The 19,793-nt window shown below is 41.6% G+C and overlaps 1 long non-coding RNA gene across 2 annotated transcripts in view; it reads left to right on the forward strand.

Annotated features, from left to right (window-relative positions):
• Window positions 1-9,610, forward strand: part of LOC104874658 — a 29,339-nt gene extending 19,729 nt beyond the window's left edge. For both annotated transcript variants that reach the window (XR_004515328.1, XR_004515327.1), the window contains exons 6-7: window positions 6,676-6,764; window positions 8,595-9,610. This is a non-coding gene — a long non-coding RNA (uncharacterized LOC104874658). The remainder of the gene's footprint in view (window positions 1-6,675; window positions 6,765-8,594) is intronic.
• The last annotated feature ends 10,183 nt before the right edge of the window (window positions 9,611-19,793 follow it).

Here is a 19,793-nt window from a genome sequence, read left to right on the forward strand (position 1 = left end):
GAAGTTCTACGTAAGCGCAGGGCTCTGCATCGGTGCTGACCTCAAAGAGGCTGTGCCGGAAAGTGGAAAGATTGGCCATATTGCTTATGTTTCTCCAGTACCTACCAAATTCCCCCATCTAAAAAACCAGTGCACAGAGTGACATTCAGAATCCAAATATTGGGCTGGGAAGAAAGTTAAATAGAATCCAGATCCTGGTTTTCAATGTCCAGAGGTGCAGTTGGGATGGCATGAGGAACAAAGGTGAATCAAAACCACTTATGAGGATGTTATCAAGTTATTGAAGCACCTCATAAGGAGAATATAAGAATTAATATGGATGGAGTTAGCTCTGAAGTCATTCTATTTGCAATTAAACAATCCTTCAGGTAATGTTAATGTACCATTGTCTCTATCACTCTTAGAAATATAACTTTCCTTAGCTGATTTTCTCACTTAAAACCTCTTCGTACACACTGGCTGGGGATTCAATTACACTGTGCTCCTTCTCAGCGAAGAGGAGCTAGGCAGTGGTAGACTTGACCCAGGGACGTAGTACCCCTGATTTCTTTCTTTCCTTTTTTTTTTTTTGAGACAGAGTCTCACTGTGTTGCTGGGACTGACCTGGAACTCACTATGTAGCCCAGGCTGGTCTGGAACTCACATAGATCCTCCTGCCTCAGCCTCCTGAGTGCTGGGATAACAGGCATGTGCCACCACACATGGCCAGCCTGTGATTTTTTGATCAGCTCTTTATCTAACAATCCTCAAGACCAGAACCTGTCAATATACCTCCGTCATATCTCCCGGTGTCCCAAAGAATGCTCTACTCTGCAGTGATTTATAAAACTACAAAACTGGAAGACAACTTGGAGTTCACTCAGAACATTCAATTCCTGCTTCCCTGCAGACTCTGAAATTAAAGTCTTCCATGGCTTGTATCTGGAACCCCATAAAAAAGAAAACCTCACGCACTCATAGGTGGGGCTTTTCAGAGATGGTGGGATCTAAAGTGTGTTAAAATAGATTAAGGGTGTGTGGTAACTAAATCAGTCTACTGATTGGTTTAGCATAGTTCTAGGTATGGGGAAGGGGAAACTAACTCGAGTGTGGCTGACACCAAACAATAGGATTATAGGTTTATAGCACGGATGGGATACAAATCTGGAATACTCACTGCTTGCTATCTCATGTGTACCCTGCCACAGACTGTTTCTCCTCTGTGATGTCCCTCTACCCTGCCACCCTGGCTCAGAGCCAGCCGACTATGGATTTAAATCTTCTACAAACCATGAGCCAAAATGAACCCTTTCTCCCCTAACTTGAGAAAGTAACCAAGACAAAGCCCAAAGGAGAAAGTGGAATCTTCAAGATGAACAAGTAGAAGAAATCTTAGTATTTAAGTAGATGAAACTGAATCAGTTTTGTATTTGTGTGAACAAGTCCCTCAGTGCTGGAAATATCTTTTTCATGAGGAGATCAACAATAATAGAAAAAAATCACATGCTGGTCTATTGAACAAGTCTCTGCCTACTTTTACTGTAATCTCAATATCATGCCTGTCCCAGGAAAACAAAGTCACCTCCTTTGAAGAATCCAATGTATAAGTACAGAAAAACAAGTAAATATGCTGTGACAAAGCTACTGAAGAGTGCATTCAGCTATTATAATATTTTTATACAAAATTTTCAAAAGAATAGCAACAGGAGGAAATAGCAACAATTAAAACCGACATGAATATACTAGATATTTTAGGGTTTTTTTCTTCCTCTAGTAGGTAGTCCTGTGTGAAAATGGAACACATTCTCTATTTAGAAAATCCTACCTCTTCTATTCTCATCCTGTTGCCCAAACAAGTGCATACATTGGTGACCCATGACTGGAACATTTTCTCAGTGCCACTGTGACAAATTATCACAAATATAGTGACTTACGGTTTGGTCTACCAGGCAGTCCAAAATGATTCTTCTGGTGCTAAAATCAATGTGTCAGTCAGTAGGAACTGCTTCCTGCTAGAGGCCCCAGGAAGAACATAAGCTCCTTGTCCTGTCTGGCTCACAGTTTGCCTTCAGTCCTTGGTTTGCAGCCACATCATTCATTTTTGTTTCCATTGTCCATTTTCACATTGCCTCTGTACTCTGCATGATGACCCTCCAGTTTTTCTTCCATTAGGACTTTTGTAATTACATGGGGTTCATCCAGAGAATTCACGTTTATGTTAATCTTCACATCTCAACATACTTGCTTTAATCATATCTGCAAATTTCCTTTTGCCCTGTAAGGTGACACACTAAGATTCTAGTATGCTATTACTCAGCCTACCATAATTAACCAATCAAAGCAGCAAATTCCCCCAGCAACAGACATTGTTTCATGGAAAAGGTGACCTGAGTTGGTTCAATCAGGGGGCATCCTGGGACTGCACTAAGTGAAAAAAGGCTCCCTCTACAGGCCTTGGCATGTGGGGAGGTGAGCGGTCACTGGCACCACTGAAAGTATCCAGCACCTGTGGACAGCACTTGACTCTGAGCAAGAATCACCCCCTGGACAGAGTCTCTGGCCACACCTTTCTCTCTCTATATATATATATTTCCACATCTGTATTTAGTCTTGCCATTTTGAAAGAATATATGTTTGTATTGCTGTCATTGCCCTCTCTTTGTTTGTGAAAGTTAAGCCTTCAAGAAGTTGAGTGACTATTTCAAAGAAACATTTGATTTACAGGGAAGCCGGGTTGTCAGAGCCTCTATTCAGAGGTTTAACCATTCTGCTAAAAAATGCCAATGTGATGTTGCCCAGGGCTAGACAAAATTTCAGGGTCTGCCTAACTAAAATGTACCAAGAATAGCGAACCATATAGAAATCATTGCAGGGGCTGCAATGCCTTTGGAGAACACTAGGATGCTGTTTAGTTTTTTTTTTTTTTTTTTAGCGTGTTCTAAGTTTGCTCTGATTGTAGTTTATGACCTTTTTAATGAAAACTAGTTTTTCATTTAGCTAGAAATGATATCTTTCCGTGCAAAAACATATGTGAATGTTGGTTTTGTGATCACAAGAGTGACAGGTCAGATTCTGAAGCCTAGTTCAGCATTCTCTTTAATTGCTGCCCTTGCCCTCATTCTCCCTGGGAGTTGGGCTGGAAGTCTGTATGCATGACTCAACCATCCTGCTGGTGACTAATGGGAAATTAAAAAAGAACTTATTGCTACAAGCATCAGATAACTAGGTCTCTGAATTTTTTCTAACAAATAAAACTGAGACGTGTGTGTATATATGTGCACATAGCTATGTAAAAGCAGATAAATACTTTGATCATGAGAACTCTTTCATCTTATCATTCAGACACTTACCTTGGTTAATGAACCTCTCTACAATTTCTCCATCTCAGGGTGCCACTAACTTGAAGCGGCATGAATCTGGCATTTTAGGGAAAGATCCTGTGTACCAGACATATTGTCAGGTAATTTAATCACATCCTCTCATTTTAGCCTCATAAAACTGTATGAGATGGGGAAAGGTTTATTATATAGACAAGCTCAGAGTTTATGCAATTTCTGCAGGGTCACGGAGCAATGGAGCATGAATGTTGAGGCAGTCTGGGGTCGGTCTAACCCCCAAACACACACACACACACACACACACACACACACACACAACCTTTCCTTTCACATCCCTGTGCTCTCATCTCTAAAATCCCAGAGCTTTGCAGTCAGTACTCATCACATGGAGTCTTGCTCAAGTGTGAGCTGTCTTGTGTCATTCCTGTGTTGTTTTCCTCGTATTTGTTGTTAGTGGACAGCTTTGTCTTTTACAGGGCACCTCCTACTGCTGAGGGAGAAGTAGCTTGCGCTCACATGAGTTCAGACTCAGATTCGAAGTTAGACCGCAGCCTTCTGCCACCTCGATAATGGGTGAAATTAGGTAATCCTGCTAAACTCTGATTTCTTGGGAAAAATAATCACATCCTCCCTGGGTTGCTCTGGGAAGTCAGTCGAGAGACACATGCAAAGTTGTCAGGGGAGACCAGGCATTGACTTCCTCAATCTTTCAGAAGTTTGGAACAATTTAGTAAATGTGGTCTGATGGAGTAGGGAAACTAAATGAAACGTAAAACCCTTTATTTCTAGTCCCTAATCCCATTCCTCTTTGCAAAACAGTGTACATGAGACAAGAAGTAACTGACGTTCTGATGAAAATATTTCATCTTCCTGGCAAAGACAGAATTTGTGTGACAGATCGGAGCCCGCACGGCAGGTTTCAGTTTTATAGAGCGGCGAGTGGCACGTTCCGCTTCCCTTGTCTGCTTTTTATCTTGAGGTCAGAGAAATGACGCAATACATTCTCACCAGTGCCAGCCCTTCATTTCTTGAACATCTGTGCCCAGAGCATATGTCTGCAGAGACAAGTGGATTCATCTTATTGCTATCGGGGCTCTTATGTGCCGGCTCCTTTGAAGCATGGTGCATTTATTTTGACCATTCCTGCCAAGTAACAACAAGTTAAAGGGGAACTCGGGAAGAGAAAATCTTTGTTTTCCATCTGGAAAGAATTCTGAAACACTTATTAACCTTCTCCCTTAAATCATCCAGCTTTAAATATGTTCAAGAGCCACTAGGCTTGAAGTTATTACAACTGGCTCATCTCTAGAAAGTTTTGGCTCATAGACAAACACCCATGTGGTTTGAATTTCTTCCATAATAGGTTTAAAATATGAGGGTGTAATTAGTGACTCTTGAAGTTGAATGACTCTACGAGCTTGCAAACTCTCGAGATAAACTCAGTGCCTCTGGCAATCCCCCATCCTATTGAGAGGCTTTTCAGGAATATCCTTGAAAAGGAGCTCCGTCAGTACCCTAGCAGGATTATGGTTAGATGCTGTCTTTAGAAACCCATCCACTTACGAATGCATCCTTGATAGCTCCTTCCTCCTTCCCAGTGTCAAGTCCCCTGGATTATGCACATTTCCATTATCTATTAATCAGGCATCCTGCCGTTGCTTTTCATTAACTATCATTATACCCTGTGATCTGTTCACCCTCTAGCCAAGTGGGAGTTTTCCCAAAAACAAAACTTTTCACATGTTATTTTGCTCACTGTTGTACCTTCATAAGGGAGCATTGTTTCTGGTAACTTGGATATTTAATAACTTATCACTGTGTAACTAGTGAATGCCTAACTAAGTAACCTAGTGAATTTTGAGCAGGTTTCACCTTCATTTCTTTACCTGGAAGGAGTATTGGGAAACATATTGTTCAAGTGGGTTGAGGAACATAGTATAGTACACAACCCAAATGCATATGAAACACATTGTGGACCAGCAAGTCTGCTTTCCTCAGTAAAATTTTCTCTCCAATGCAATAGTGGTGTGACTTTTCTTGCTATGGTTTGCTTCTTGCTTATTCTTGAGGTCTTTCTCTGGAAAGTAGCCATAAGCAAAGAGACCCACTCTCTAGAAGAGCCCTGATGGGGAGCGGTAGGTTTGGCAGTGTATTTCAGGTGAGACACAAAGAGGAAACAACAACAACGAAAAAATTGCATAGATTTCAAGAGCTCAAAGGGTGCCAGAAGGTGACAGACCGGAAGCCCAGGGGAACCAAGGAGCCCAACAGAAAAAAAGAGATACTGAAGCTGTAGAATAATGCAGATTTATTAAGGTTTGACCGTCATCCCCCAGGTTTTCCTATGGGAGTGGTTGATCTGGAAATTTAAAAAATTCCCTCTAAGGAGATAACTTATTTTCTTGACTCTGATATTCATGATTAGATCTGATTATATGTGCTCAGCAGCTTTCTGGTATGTTGGGTTTGGAGACAGGACAAAGAACAAACAGGATATACTGCATCACAAATGATCACATGGGCAGGGGAAGTTTGAGCTACGCCAAAGGTGACAGGGTACAACTAATTACAAATAAATTATGTCAGGACTGAAAATGCATGCTAAGGCAGGAGTTACATTAAATACATTTATGAAAATTACATCTCTTGTAAAGAAATCAATAAAGTACAAGAACATTTCCCTGATCTTAATCTTTATTTTTGGAGGTCAACTTTAAAACCTAGCCAGAGAATTTTGTTTTTTAAAGAGCCTATGGACTCACAGGATCAGTGCCAGCTGGCAATGGGTAAGGTCAGTAAATGGAGATTATGCTAAGGTGAATGTCTCAAAGCGTTACACCAAGAGGTACACTGGGACATACTGAGGAAGGGAGGTCTGGGGAGTGTGGTGTACCAGGACCAGGGACTGACTTGGCATAGGCTCCTGTGTAAGGACTTCTCTTGAATATTAGGAGAATTGGAGAAAGATGTACATGTTTTAACTTTCCAGCATAGTAGCAGTAATGTACCAAAGCCCTATTTTATTTTGTTTTTTTAGTACCGGGGATCAAACTCCGGATCTTACTACTGCGAGGCAGGCACAGCACCACTGAGCTAAGTCCCTGGCCCTCAAAGCCCTATTTTAACCCCACACAGTTTCTTATTTAGTTTGTTTGATATGCCTTGTTTACACTGTGATAAGAGGAAAATATTTACTCCTACGTATCGGATCAATTTTCTCTACCAAATGCTCAGATTTCAGTTTTCATTCCCCAAGCAGGCCATTCTGCTGCTTCATTTCCTATCTCAGGGAGTTTTCTTGATGAATTTGTGGGATTTATTTTATGTGATTTCAGACCCAAGTTTTATTTTCCTGTAGGAAGGAAAATCTCTTCAATCTGACCCTGCTTACACATGTGGGCCCGGAACTGTGGCTGAAACCCACTGCAGTCCTCTTCCTGAAAACCAGTGAGTTTCGGTTCTAACATTGCATGGCTGCTTCAAATAGTAAAAGTGAAATTTGGTTTTCCTGAAGATTTGCTCTTGTTTTTCATTGTTTGACATTGTCTTGCAGTTGTACCTTCATCTGACATCCCCCCTGTTCCGGTGCTCAACCGTACTGCCTACTCTGGTGATTTCTTTTCCTCAGAGATTCTTCCTTCTGTCCCTTGCATCCAATTGGGATGTTCCTTCTGAAATGCCTTCATTGCTCTGTGTTGAGTTACCCCTTGCTGCTGACTGTGTCATCCTTGCTATTTCTACTTCCGTTTTTTTTTGGCGGGGGGAAACATTCCCAAACAACTTTTCAAAGTCTGTGCTTGGGAAGCAAAGTCTATTCATTCTCACCTGCACTTAACAACTTTGCAGTGTATATAAAGTTGTGGGTACGAAAATGACTTCCTTTACAATTTTGAAATTCTTTCCATACTCTTTTCTAGTATTCACTCTGTGTGAAGATACTATAGCATTTATTCCTCTGTGGATAACTTCTTTATTCTTTTTAGAAAAGCCAGGCCATTTGTTTTTGGTACTGGGGATTGAACTCAGGTCCTTGTGCTTGCAAGGCAGGCCACCGAACTGCTGAGCTAAATCCCCAGCCCTAATACTGCTTTTTAAATTATCATCTTTGTTTGAATTCAGGAGAACTTACCATTTTTACTGAATTCAGGGTTATGGAGAAGAAATTCACAATTGAATCCACTCTTTTCGTGTGCAGTTTGATGAATTCCCACTAATTTATACCACCATATAACCCACCAATCAAGAGACAAAATATTTCTAACACCACCAGGAGTTCCTTTTTGTCCCTTCTTTGTGTCCTTCCAAGCCCTTCGTCCCAGTCTCTGGAATCCACCAACATTATTTCCAGCTCTGTGCTGTCTTTTGTCAGAATGATGTATGAAGAACATGCATGTATTTGTGTTTTACTTATTTCATGTAGCTTCATATTTTTGATGTTTATCCATGTTAATGGCTAAATCAGTTAGCGATTCAGCCATTTTTATTTCTGTAGACTATCGTTTGTATATACTGCAGTTTGTCCAAACAATAACTAGTTGATGATTTGATTTCATTGGTGTTGCTTTTTAATCTATAAATAAAGCTAATATCACTACTTATATACAACTTTTTAAGTGGCCACATATTATTAATTTTCTGGGAGTGTGATATGTGGGTCATATAATTAGATACACTCTTAACTGTGTAAGATAAGCCAAATTGTTTCCAAAGCAGATGTATGAGTACTGTTTGGTCTGTATGCTCAACATCCCTTTGCATTTTCTATTTTTTAATGTCAGCCAATTTAGAATATGAATCCTTATATCTTATTGTGGTTGAAACTTTATCAACTCAAAAACCCACATTTCCTTAGTTCTAGAAACTTTTCTTGTATTATATCTGGCAATACGCTTTCCTCTTTCATCATTCTTACTCACTTCTATAATTTCTTTTACTAAGTTATTGGGCCCACTGAATTGTCTTTTGTGTCTTCTCTCATATTCTTTTCTATGCTTTTGGATCTAGGTACCATGCCATTCATTTGACCTAATTTTAGCCCATGTAATTTCTCCTCTTTAATTTTACATGGAACATTGATTCCTAAGAACTCCATCTTACTACTTTATGTTTGCTTTCTCATGTCATTCAATTCTTAATTTTTGAAAGCATGGTGTCCTCAGAATTTTGTCAGAATACTAATGAGAATGTGTTTCCTGCTTCTATTTCTCCTTGTTGATTTACTGTATTTTCTAGCTATTGAATTTTGTCTTTCTCCACCCTTTTTCCTTCAAATTTCAGGTGATTCCATGCTGCCTAATTGCATTTAAAAATTAGTCACAATAATACCGTGTGCAAGCTCTGTGTAAAGGAGACAAGGGGTGCGGACCAGAAGGCTTTTCTCTCAGTTGATTTCTTTGCTGCTCATAACTGCATACAAAGCAAAGGCAAGAGTTCTGGTGTGGGTCACCTGCAAGCTAGCTGCAGAGGAGGAAAGGATGCAGCTCATATTGAATAAGAGTCAACAAAATCTCTAAACACTGTGAAATAATAGCAGTAAAGCAATTAACGGCGGCACGGTGCTCATCACCTTCCTGGCCCTCTTCTAAGCACAGCGGATACGTTCATTGAATCTTCATAAGAGAATGCTCGTTGTAGTTGTGACTTGAGAGATGAAAGCCTGGGGTGCAGAAGGGGTGAGCAAGGTGTGGAAGTGTGCACAGCGAGGAAGTGCCAAAGCTGGGTTTGTAACAGAGCAATTTTGATTGGGAGTGTTGGCTGCTAGGAGGAGGCCTTTCATTCGGAATCCTGCTAGTAGACCAGCGAAGTGGGCATTATCCTTGTCACTGTATAGAAGAGAATTCTGACCTGCATACAGATGGATGATGAACCCAGTTCTCAAGGCTCATGGGTGGACTCTGGTTCCATTGCACTGCCTCAGATTTGTCCAAGGAATGAAAATGTTAAACATCTGAAAATAAAGGTTTCTGGACAATTGAATCAATGTTTATTGGAAGCAGGGTAGTAATTGAACACAGTATTTTGGTTTGCCCTATGAAAACCAAACAAATTAAAACAAAACAAAACAAAAAAAAAAACCTTGTTACTAAGGACCTGTGCAAACTTTCTCTTCTACTTGGCATCCAACAATTAAGACCTGAAATATCAATTATGCTGTTTCTCGATAGCACAATGGATCAATAACCTTCATTCTGTGTTCTTCATAATTACTGTGTGGGGTTTTCTGAAAAAACATTCTGAACCAGATCCTATGTATTAATCTCCTCACATAGTTCTTGTTCCTCACAATGGAGCAATCAGACCTCGATTAATGTTAGCATTAAACTAACTGCTATCTAATCAGTTGACAAAATATCAGTTTTGACTCTAGCTTTCTGTGGTGTGTGTGTCTCAAATGCTTCTGATTGGTGCTTGCTATGAGGACGAATAAAGAAATGAGACATACATTATTCATGGAAGTGAATGGAAGGTTTTTTATTTTTGTCATATTGGAGCTTTGACAGAATGACAGGGCAGTAACTCAAGGCCTAAATGTAAACCATCGTCCTTTCCATCCTGTTTTCTTTCTTTTTTAAGAATAGAAAACTCAAGTCAATCAAGCAATAAGTAAAATGGGCCTCTAGAATTCCACATCATGAAAAATGACACCACTGGCCAAAAATGCCTTGGAGTGAGTTCGTTTCTTCATTTCCTAGTATTCCGGTTTCCTTCACATCCTGTCATTGCATTTTCTCCTTCTAGCTAGATGGTACTGAGCTATCTTTCTTGATCTGTTTCTCCACATTGATGTCATGCATCCCTTTTCAGATGTCTGCTGGAGCAGGGTGACCTTCCTAGGACACAATTCCAGATCATCTCTCTCACGTTTGATTCATTCGTGGAATGCTGGAGTCTCCATTCATATTTTTCAGATGAGTATTATTCACAATTCCTTCTAAAAAGGCAGATCCAGTGAGAACTGCTCTCCTGAAAGCAAGATGGAAGGCTTCCCTCATAGTAACACTTGAATCTCCAAGATGTCTTTATTGATTGCTGGGGCTCTGAGGAACTCTAGAGATCCACTAGTGAGTGGAGAACATAAAAGAGATGATCTGGAGATATGTACATGTTCTAAAGCATAGTGACATTGCCCGAATTAAAAAAATAAAATGCTACTAATATTTGGAAGGTCCACCCTGAGCAAAAAAACAGCTTATTAATATATGCAAATAACCAAAATACTTCAAAAATGATTACAGCTGCTGGGCTGCCGACCCAGATAAGCACTGATGTGGTCCCAACTTCAAAGGATCAATTTCCACCCAGATGTGGGAAAAAGTGTTTGCAGAAGCATTGCCAAGTGACAGGTGGTGAGCTCGTCCAGCATGACTAATGGTAGAAGAAAAGAGGAAGTCAAAGGGAAAGAGACTGCTGGTAGAAACACAAAAATTTATTATTCTCTGGGAAAAATGTGTTGTCAAGAAGTCTAGGGTCTTGGCTGACACTTGCGCTCTGAATCAATTGAAACAGTTTTATTCGGGTGAATGGCAGCCAGAAACAATTGTCCACCTTCGTCATGACTCTGTATGGCTAAGCACAAAATGAAGTGCAGGCTGCGATCAACAGGAAAGAGGGAGTTTGTAATCATCCGAAAGTGTTAGCCTCATTGCTGTAAATGTGGGGAAAGAGCAATGCTGGAAACACTGCAGTGATTAACACAAACAAGCACACAGATAGAAGCATGTAAACAACCCTGTCTCCAAGTCAAAACAACCAGGTCACCACAGTGCACTCTAGGGTGACACTGGCGAGACCTGCATTCCTACAACTCCAAAGCCAACCTAATCAAGGCATTTTATACTAAAACAACTTTGGCTCCATAGAAATAACATTGAATTCTTGATGGTTGGTTGGTGAAATAGTCAAAACTGAAGAATTACACCTATTTTTAAAGAAGATTCTATTTTATGGCATTGCTCTTACATTTTCTGTCTTTTCTGTGAATCAGTGTCATCATGAAAGGACCTCAGCTCACTTTGTAATTTCTTTTTCTCCGTTTGAGTGTTTTTATTGTTGTTTGGTTTAAGCTATGCATACAACGAAGACCAGGTCATTGAAAATGAAATCAGTTCAGCTTAAAAATTAGTACAAGCATCAACAGCAATTATCTGACTTTCTTTGAAGTTTACTAGTCCAAGTTTGCAGTACATAATGATTACGTTCACTGTAGGGAAGTAGTACATGTACTTGACAAATTTTGATCCCCCCGCCTATTTTTTCAGCATCAGTTTCATTTATTTATCTTGTAAGTTCATATAAAGTTCATTATCATTATACAGATTGAAAATCAGGCTAATAAAGAACACACAGCTGAAGCATCTACTCGAAAAGATGACATGCTTTCCGTCTGCGGTAGGTGGGATACGAGGTACAGCCACAAGGAATCCACGCTCCTCTTGCTGGAGCCTGCGGCTGTCAGCGTGAAATAACACACAGCTGTGCTCTATGGCATGGGTCACCTCCAAAGTGGAATAAAAAGGGCATGAGTTTTTGGTGGACCTGATCTTATCACAAAAACAAAGGACATTCTCTGGTTTGTGGTAGAAAATGAAAACAGAATTAGAAGCCAGAACATCTCAAAAGACAAGGGGTTGATGCTCTCCTGTTGGTTTTGAAGCTGTAGGGAGCTGTGTGTGAAGGTGTTTGCACAGCTGCTTGGAAAAGAGAGAAAGCCGTATTGACAGCTAGCAAGGTAACAGGCGTCTCTGCCCCACACCTTCAAAAAACTAGATTCTGCCAAGAGCTTGAATGAGTCTAAGTAGTATTTTCCTCAAAGCCACCTTAAATGAAGAGCCAGGTTGGCTGATTCCTTAATTTCAGTCTTCAAAGTCAGTCTTAGTACATTGGTGTTGCTGAAATAAAATACTGGAAACCAGATAATTTACAGGGTTTCATTTTGCTCACATGTCTGGAGGCGCGGCAGTCCAACAGCACTGTTACTGTGTGAGTGCTATGGTGCGAACTGTCTTCTTCTTGCATCATGACACGCATCGCATGGAAGACAGCAGGTGCACTGCAGAGAGCTCGCTCTTGTAACAAACCAATCCCACAACAATCCATTCACCCATTGGTCTTTTCACGAGGGCGGAATCCTCATAAGTCCCACACACCTCTTAAAGCCGCGCTGTAGACCAGCTCTCTGATGCACTGCACAGTCAATCCATGGCAGGAACCCTAAGCAGAGAGCACACTGGACTCCACTTGGATTTCTCTTATGCAAACCTGTGTTCTGGGATGATCTTCAAATATTTTCCTTTTATATATGTGGGATTATGTGATGTATTTCATTATTTGAGCAACTTAAGTGTGTGTGTTAGTTCTATTATTGGGATAAGAGTAAGAATTGATGTGAAATGTAAAACTTTCATTAGTTGCATATGTTTCTGAGGAGTTGGTAAAGTTAGAAGACGTATGTAAGAATTGGAGCACATAACAGGGGACCAAGGAAACAGAGCCCAACCGAAGACAGAAATGTGGACACCAGTGCCAGAATGTGAAGATTGCTAAGTCCTTCAGATTTAACAGTTTTCCAGATACAGCTTACTGGGCCAGGAGAGGAAGTGAACAAGGTGGAAGGAATTTCAGTGAAATAATATGCAAGAGGTAAGTCACAGGCAAAGGCAGAGTGCAGATGCCTGAAGGAGCCTGAGGTGTAGGAAGGGAAAGGAGACCACGAGGTGTCCTGGGACCAAAAGGAGGAGGAGCTAGGAGAGAATGAGCAGATGAAGATGCCAGACACATCTATTGCTCTCCTGAGTTGATAGTCTAGTGGAAAGAGAGATATGAATGGAATGCTTATACCACAAAGGTGTCCTGGGACCAAAAGGAGGAGGAGCTAGGAGAGAATGAGCAGAATGAAGATGCCAGACACGTCTATTGCTCTCCTGAGTTGATAGTCTAGTGGAAAGAGAGATATGAATGGAATGCTTATACCACTTGATATCACTGCCGTGGTAAGGGCAGCGAAACACTGTCCCAGCTACTATAGAAGACTATAATGGGAAGTCTGACGCCATGTGGAACATCTGTAAAAGCTTCTGCAGAAAATATTGTTTGAACTAAAATATGAAGGGCTGGACTTTTCCTCTCCAAATTCTTGCACTGAATCCTCACCTCTGTGTCTCAGAACATGGCTGTTTGGAGATAGCGTCTCTAAATTGGCAGTGAAGTTACAAGGAGGTCACTAGGCAAAGACCCTATCCAGTATGACTAGTGTCCTTATGAAGAGAAGTTCAGGCAGAGACACTGAAGGAAAATGTTGTGAAAACCCAGGAAGAGCATGCCTATCAAGGAACCAAAAGAGAGGCCTCAGAAGAAATTAAATCTGCCTACACTGTATCACAGACACAGGCCTCCCAAACTGAGACGGTCATGTATTGTAACAATGCAACTGATCTGTGGTATATCGTTATGGCAAGAACATTAATAAAAGTAGGAATTCACCTCTCAGAGTGGAAAGAGGAAGATACAGAGACATGGAAGAGGCCAATAGGTATTTGTCAGGTTACATGAATAGGACTTGGTAGTGATGGACTGGAATTTGGAAAACAAAGCTTGTTGTGCTAGATAATATGGACCGTGAATCCAGTTTACAGTGAGTCAAGAGCTGAATGCAGGTATAGGAAGTCACGGAGTTGAAGTACAGAAGAGGAAAGTGGGGCTAAGATAGTACAATCCAAGTGATGGGGGACTGTGTCACGGCCATGCTTGGGACTGCTTTCTACTATAGGGTGGATGGAGGTCTGCCTGGAAGTATGAGACATTGTTCAGGAAGTTGGACATTGTACAAGTGAACACATGCTGTTGTTTACTATACACTAAGCCTTTAAAGGAGACATAAAAACTTCACAAAAGTCTATATTCGGACAAGGAAGTACAAGGGGCTTTATTGGAAGTTATTACTAAGGGAACATTTTAGGGTGGTGATGAATATCATGGTTAGGATAAAAACCACAGGCGGGGCAGCACAAGGGACTCAATAGAGAAGGCAAACTACTGTGTGAAGGCAGGTTGTAGAAAAGAAGAAGCCTTTGCAACCCTGAGTCTTTGTGCAATGTCCCTGAAGGACAAAGGTCACTCAAGCGGGCAGCAGGATCTCTGGCCTTTGTCACTATGGAGCCCAGCAGAATCAGGGGCTGTTCTGCCTCTCTGAGCAGCATGCAGACAGCAAGCGGGAAGTCTGTCTGGGGACAGCCACACAGTCCTGCTGGCTGCTTCTGCCAGCAGGCTGGCTTCCTGCGGAGCTTCCGTGGTGATAGATACAGGATGCACACACAGTTGGGAAGCTACAGCTCTGGGGTTGGAGGGGCATCTGGCAAGGATTTGGGATCAGAGGAAAAGAAGTTTTAAAGTGACAGTGTTCATTCATTTAGCTCAAGTGAACAGAAGCTTAAATTACAAGCGCCATGCTAGAAACAGGGACTCAGATTCCCCCCAAGAGAGAAGACGGTGGTTGTGTCCCAAGAGTTATAAAGTGCTCCGCTCTGCTCTTCTCGTATCTAGTCTTACGTCCTAACCCCTTGCACCTGCAAATCGGAACTTTTTCACAAATAGGATCTTTGCAGATACAATTAATTTAGAAAGCTCAGAATAATATCCTGGATTCAGGAAGGGTTATAAATTTAATACCTGGTGTCTTCATAACAGAAAGGAGAGGGGGACTTGAGGAGCAGAGGTGGGAGAGGTGATGAGACAGTGGAGGCAGGTCACAGGGAGGCACCTACAAGATGAGCACAGAGAAGGACTGACCAGAAGCACCACCAGCTGGCGAGAGGGCTGGGATCGAGCACCTCTTAGTCCTCCAGGGGGCGTCCACCCTGGTGACACCTGAATTTCTGAGTTCTGACCTCTAAAACAGCAAGACTATACATCTCTACTGCCTCAGACTGTACAGCAGTGCTGGGGAAAAAAATATCCTCCCGGGTGGAGGTAGCAAATAGGCCAATTAATTAATGGCAGCACATCTAGAGATGTGCAATAACCTGTGAGACTACTCACAGCCTCAGGACAAGGCGGGAGGAGACGATACTTAGGAAGAAACATCTAAAGAAGGTCTTCCTGGGGAGGTGACATTAGTGCAGAAACTACAAGTGCCAGACAGAGTAGGAGTTTTGGAAAAATCATTTAGAAGAGGTGGCAATGTAGACAAAGACCCTAAAGTGAGAAAGAGCTGTCTGTGTTTCCGAAACACAAGGAGACCAGTGGGGTAGGAGCCCCCAGGAGGCTGCATGCACTTGAAGGCACCACACAGACTTTGCAGCAACTCTGAAAAGCAAGGGAAATCTTGCTGAAAGGGAGAGGACGAAGTAGAAAAGCTTGAGGTTAGGTGTGGTGTACTCTGCTCCTCACAGATAGCATTTGTGGAACTGGCAGTAAGCACAGAACCCAGGGTTCTGACTTCAGGGACCATGCTCACGACTTGGTAAGATTTCCTCGCATGTGAGATGGTTGAGTTTAAGCTTGATCTGCACTCAAAGGCATTCCAGGCCTTTTCTTCCAGTCCCAAACTTGCATGACGCCTTTGAGGAAGGTGGAGACCAATGAAGCAAGGGAGGCTGAACAGTACTGAGAAGAGGGTAAACATTTAGCATGTTTATTTTAGTTCACAGTGAGTCTTGGGGCTTTCTATATCTATGACCCTAATATTGGGTCAGTGAGATCATATGATTTTCTTCCTGGGAGGTGTGCAGTGAAACAGAGAAACAAAAAATACTTCATATGGTTTTCCTGGCTTACAAGAGGAATGAAAATAATAATAACAATAATGACAACAAAAATAGTGATCATAATACCTATTATATGGCAGGCCATCCACTAGATATCTCACATACAGTAAGCTTACCGACGTCTATGATATGTACTAGGGAATCGCCATTACTGTTCATGTCTTCATGTGAAGTATGTGAGTCTCAGAGAGGTGGAGTGATTTACCCTGTTATCCAAATCAGAGAAAATAGGTCGGGCCTGCAGGACTTCCAAAGCTTTTGCCTACTTCGAATCCATGCTGGTTTCTCCCCTCTGCTACTAAGATCCTGCCTCACCGGACCCCAAATCAGACAACCCTCTGAAGACTTCAATTTCCTCACCAGCTAACTGAAGAGAGTTGATTAGACAGCTGAAGTTTTCCTATCTATGACACAAGACATTCTTGGTCCATTGAGCCCCTGTGCTTTCCTATTTACATTTCTTGTAATCTGTTTTCTGCCTCCAGTATGCAAAGTGAAAGATGTTCATTCCCTTTCTAACTGCTTGTGAGGTTGTAATTCTTATCTTTATTGCTACCCCTGAAACAAGGGGTAAATCATTATGTGTGTATTTTTGTTGGCTTCTTTTCCTTCACTCTCTCTTTCAAAGTTAATTGAGTTACTTCCATGTAATTTTTTACAAAGTAAATTTCCAACTACCTTTAACCACAAATTAGTCATCACGTTGGGCTTTTCAGGGTTACATTAAGTCATTCGTCACAGAAGCTGCCGATAATAGTTAGCTGAGGCTAAATGTTTCCTTGTTCGGGGTATTTATCACATCCTGTACCTGCCGTGCCCGTGGAAATAAAATTCAGGGAGGGTGTGAGGCAGCTCACAGGAGGCACAGGATAATGAGTGAAAGACCTGGGTAAACTGCAAAAGCCTGTGCAGCGAGGGAGGTCAGGCGTTCTTCGGCATTAAAACATTTCTGGGCAGGTTTTATCGCAGAACAACGGGAGGGGCAAAGAGGAAGTATCCAGGTCCACAGCCAGCCCGGGCTGTGTGGGAGGATGACGGCGCCGTGTCTGGTCCCAGTGCTTCTCACCCATGACCTTGGGCAAGTCGTGTGTGTTCTCACCTACCTGCGGCTCCTCCTTTGTAAAGTGTGAACTGGAGCCTTGACCGAGCAAGAGTATCGTGGGATATAAATGAAATACGTTTTCAAAGACCTAACCCAGTGCATTCAGTAGAGTTTGGCTTCTCCCTCAAGGCACCTAGCTAGAAAGAAGTCTCCAAAGGAACAAATGGATTCATCTGGAACTCTTGTCACCTGTCATAGTTCATGCATGGGAGTGCAAGCCGGAGCCTCGTCTGCCCCAGAAGAAGCTTTTTGAATGTACTCCTCTGCCTTTTGACCAGTGTTTTGGTCTCAGTTCATCCTATACCAGTTTGTTTCCAGTGCAGGGTTTGACAGCATGTTCACTTCCACTCTGCCTTGGTAACCATCATCTACCCAGCCCCTGGTTCCAGCTTAATGAATCGAGCCCATTTCCACGCCTTGGGGTAAAATGTCCTAGTGAATGCCTTATTCCCCGCCGGGGTTCATAGCCTTGCCATCTCACTCTTTGACTTCTCTTTCTGTTTCTTGTCCGTTCACATCTGGCCCTAGTTACACAGGTCTTCCTGCTATCCTGTACCCCATGGACACCACTCCTACTTCAGCTCTGCTGCCTGCCTGGGTATCTGTCTCTGAGGGTCTGCACAGCTTGTACTTTCTCCAATTCATGGTCGCTCCAAGGTCTGCCCTGCAAGGACCCATCCTACTTGTCCTACATGTAAAGCAGTAGAATTCCTCTCTGCTTCTACTTGTCCCCTCACCTTGCTTCATTTGTCTTTGCAGCTTTTATTGTTGTATTCTATAAAAGTCTTTTCCTGAATTCTTTCCCCAGAATATGAATGCCATCACAGCAGAACTGTCTCTGTTTTGTTCTGCCCTCTGTCTCTAGTCCTAGACAACTCCCTGACAGATAGTATGCATATTAGAAATATTTGTGGAATGAAAGAATGTATTAACACAATGATTTTTATGAGTATGTCACCGTGCTGGAATGAAAAGGCTGGAGACAGACATTTACTGAACTGGGACTGGCTTCTGCAGTGTAGTTACTCTTTGGATGATAAGACAGATGTCATATCAGGTAGGGTTATTAGTCTCGTTTTTAAGGATAAGATAGAAAAAATAAACTTAAGATAAGGATGCTCGGGTAAAAGTCTGGTACATAAAGTACCTCAGTTTCTATAATACTAAATGCCTGGAAAGAATTTATTTAATAAATAAATACTTCATTAGGTATATAATCCAGTCTGTATAACTATGTTTAATCTGATGATTGACCTTATTGTTATATCATCACCATCACCTCTTCAGCATAACCTTTCACTCTTGGGCAAATGAATTTTTATTTATTCATTTCAAGGTCTCTAGACTCTCACTAAGAATGAACTCTACTTGCATCGCTGACAAAAGACAAATGGTCATGACCCACTTGACTTTCTCCGTGGACAGTGGATTCCTCTCTCTCTCTAAGTTATGGTAGACACAGGAGCGGAAGAAGGGTTTATGCAAAGCCAGACTCTATTGAAGAGGGATCGCTAAATCCCCAAGTGAAAAAGAACAGGGAAGGCCAGGCGAGCAGCTAAGGCTGGGACCGATGCTAGCCTATTCAGGCCCGTGGTTCCCATAAGAGGCATGAGGTGAAGGTCTAGAAGCATGGGTTTAGTAGTCTAGACTCCTGGAACTTGTGACAGTGAGTAAATGTCATGACCTACATGAGGCTACGCTGATGGTGTTATAACACATACGGTGTGTACCCGCTGTGTTAAATTATACATGAAGAGAAACTAAGAATGGATCATACTTGGGCAAGCCAGAACAACTATAGCTGCTAAGTTACATAGTCCTGTACTCTCCACATTGATATGAAGGAGCTGAAGATTTGAGAAGTTATGTGAATAATCCTTGTCCATAATGAGGCAGATCTCCTATGAGGACATACAGGCAAGGTCTAGGATCCCTCTTGAGTTCTCTGTGTGCCACGAAGTGGTGGTCTTTTATTGTTTTCTTTATCCCAGACACTTGTGCCCTAACTGGCACCGAAGAAGTGATTGAGCAATAAGTGTCCCCATTCTAACAATATCAAGATACAATTTGTAACAGATCTCCTTTGCATATTCAACATTCATTCACCAAACTCTACTTGCCAAACCCCGAGACACTGGTAAAGCAATGGATGTGGATAGGAGATAGTGCTCTCATATTTATGAAGCTAATACTCTATTCCCAGGTTTGTACATTATAGATTTTACCAGATGCTGGTTACTCTTCATGGGCTCTGAGAAATATAAAATTAAAATGATTGATTTTTATACTTTTCATTTCAATGCTTTTATTCTAAGAGCAATTTTCATTCCAATTCTCTAGCCTTCCCAGTATCACCGAATAAAGATAATTATTAAATGCCCAATAAGATGAAGCACTCAGTTTATTTCTTTTGATGGATACATAATGATGTTTTTTTTTCTCTCATTGAGTTTACTGGTACATAGTAGGTATACAGTACAGTTACATTCATCATTGGGATCTTGTACCTTTACCTGATAGGTCTTGTTTCTCATTTTTTCCCCTTGTCCATGACCTCCTGTCACACCCTCCTCCCCTCCCTATTTACAAACATTTTATTTCCATTTTTTCATT

This window comes from Fukomys damarensis, unplaced genomic scaffold (assembly GCF_012274545.1).
Source record: "Fukomys damarensis isolate Sample0158 unplaced genomic scaffold, DMR_v1.0_HiC HiC_scaffold_35, whole genome shotgun sequence".
In the NCBI taxonomy this organism is placed as follows: Eukaryota; Metazoa; Chordata; class Mammalia; order Rodentia; family Bathyergidae; genus Fukomys; species Fukomys damarensis.